Here is a 2,742-nt window from a genome sequence, read left to right as displayed (position 1 = left end):
GCAGGGCTCAGGAACAGTAGGCGTACATTGACAGACAACAGCCATCTCATATAGTGGGGGATGATTGATATATTTATGCATGGTGCATAAATATATGTGTGAGAAAAGCTTTGATTAGGAGTGGTAGAAGAGAATCGATGTAATATTATTCATTTAAGCATTTCAGCTTTGCTATATAAGACCAGACTTAACCCATTAAAACCAGGAAAGCATAATTTTAGATTTTAACCATTATTTTATATTTTGGCTATTGGAAATTAGCTGATCTACAAGCTTGCTGTTTTTGAAGTCTTTGAATAGCCTATATATTCTTTAAAGTGAAACATTTTAACTAAAATATTTGCTTCTGGTGGTCTTTGGAAGGAAATATTTTTGTTCAGCTACCACAAGTATTCATATTGCAATACTCTATATGTTACTGTATTGTATAATAAGCCATCCATGTCTGACAGTGTCTATAGTAACAGTGAACACAGCAATATACAAAACGCATTATGTCCTTCACTGTGTATAGTATTGTACGTACATCTATGAAGCTGATACATTGACATCCCCCAGAGTACATCAAAGGCATTTTTATAGTAATGTTTCATAGCAAATGACCAGATTCCCACATCAGCTGTTTTCAGCTGATGTCATATCGTGACGGAAGTGAGGTTTCCTACAGTGCATACATAGTCTACACATTGTTTTGCAAACATTACAATGATTTGACCCCAACTTTGACCAAACACACTGTGATAGATATAGATATTAAATTAAACGAGCCCTCGGAAATTAATCTCCTAAAGACTCACTTTGACAGGAGCGCCATTTAATTTCCCCAAGCGGCATCATGGCACCATTTTGGCTTCACAGTCTTGGGGTTTATTTAGTGCAACTGGTGGTGTGTGTGACTTTAAAGCATCACATATAGCGAGTGCTGCTTTACGAAATGTGTCTGGGCCCACAGAGGTTCTTGCTGCGCTCCATCAATAGGCCAAAGTACCCTTGGCCCAGTTTTCGAGCTGCTCTCTGACCAGCCACTTAATTGTAAAAAGCGACGGGGGCAGGCTTCATTGGACTCAGGCCAACACGGCTTTGGGAAATTAAAAATGATCATAGCCAAGATCATGGTGGGTTACAGCACATTGTGCGTGGAGACTGTGTGCGTCTCATTCACTATGTATGTCAGCTCAGACTGACACCAAAGTCTATTCGAAAAGCAAGTTTGTCAGGGCAGCCTCTAAACCGCCCTTCGCCACCAACAAATCTTACATTACCTTAATTCACGACTGCAAACTCACTCCATTTTGTACCGTGGTTATAGTTCCCAACTGGCCGATGTAATCAGATCAGGTAAGAGCCATGCACATAATGCCTCAAATGCCAGTGAGGAATAGGCAGGCTTGTGGCTACGCTAAATCAGATCAATGGGATAATCGATACGTTGGGGCTCTGGGAGCGGAGGATTACTTAGAGCTGGAGGAAACACTCCGTAGGACATTCACTCATCTTGATTAAAAGGCCCCGCTATGCACGCAGTTGACGTAGACCCCGTGGTGAGCAGCAGGCCTGACACTGGATCTGGGTCAAATGGAAATATTCTCAATTATTTTGAGTGTTTGTGGTGTTATGGCACACCGCATGAAGCATATGCCATACGTATGGTATAGGTAAAACGTATTGGACCACTTTTTCTCTCACTATACCCTACTAATATAACCCATAATAATAATCTTTATTGTCCCGAAGGATATTTGTCATCAAGAACAACACAGAGCACATAACACCAAGACGATACAAAAACATGAGATCCACTGCATACAGAACCATCCCATCATACATGTACGATGTATACAGAACCATCCCATCATACATGTACGATGTATACAGAACCATCCCATCATACATGTACGATGTATACAGAACCATCCCATCATACATGTACGATGTATACAGAACCATCCCATCATACATGTACGATGTATACAGAACCATCCTATCGGCGGGGCAGTTTGTATGAGGGGACAAAACTCCTGCTGAAACGCATCTTTTTCTATGGCAAGGTTCTGTATCTTTGCCCAGATGGCATGAGGTTAAAAAAGTGATACAGAGGATGATCAGTGTCATTTGATATAAAAAGTGCTAACTAATAAGTGACTGAAATTGATGTCTAAACAAAAGATGAATGAGCAGCTTCTGAATCTGTGAGCACATATTGAAAGAGTGTGGCTACTGCAGGGCTGTGACATTTCCCACAAAATTAGTATTGACCTTCTGAAGCTCTCAGGTCTGTTTTGGTGTACATGGGTGTACATTTCAGCAGTTGTCTTTGAGATTGTTTTATTGTTGCATGGCATATTAATTAAAGGGACAATTATTAATGCTTTAGCTCACTGGTTCCCAAAGTGGGGTGCTTGAGGGAGTTCCAGGGGGTCCCCAGCTAATTGATAGTTTGGAACCAAATGGACCCTTATGGGAGAATCACTGCTAGAGCCGTACAATTCTTCTCTTATGGGGGTCCCTGGCATATCTCTTCAAATGGGGGTCCACGGGCTAATTAGTGTCAATGTGGGGGTCCTTGACATGAAAAGGTTTTGTAGCCACTGCTTTAGCTTATATAAGCTAATGTAACCAGCATCCAGTTTCACGGTCACAGACTTTGCTCTTCTAGATGTTGCATATCTGTTCTTGTTCTAGTTGCTATGGTTCTTTGTTCATCTCTTCCCCAGGTGTTTCTCATGTGTAATCAGCCCTCCT

This window comes from Protomyctophum bolini (genome assembly GCF_963924005.1).
Source record: "Protomyctophum bolini genome assembly, chromosome: 24".
Lineage (NCBI taxonomy): Eukaryota > Metazoa > Chordata > Actinopteri > Myctophiformes > Myctophidae > Protomyctophum > Protomyctophum bolini.
This window is presented reverse-complemented; position numbering follows the sequence as displayed.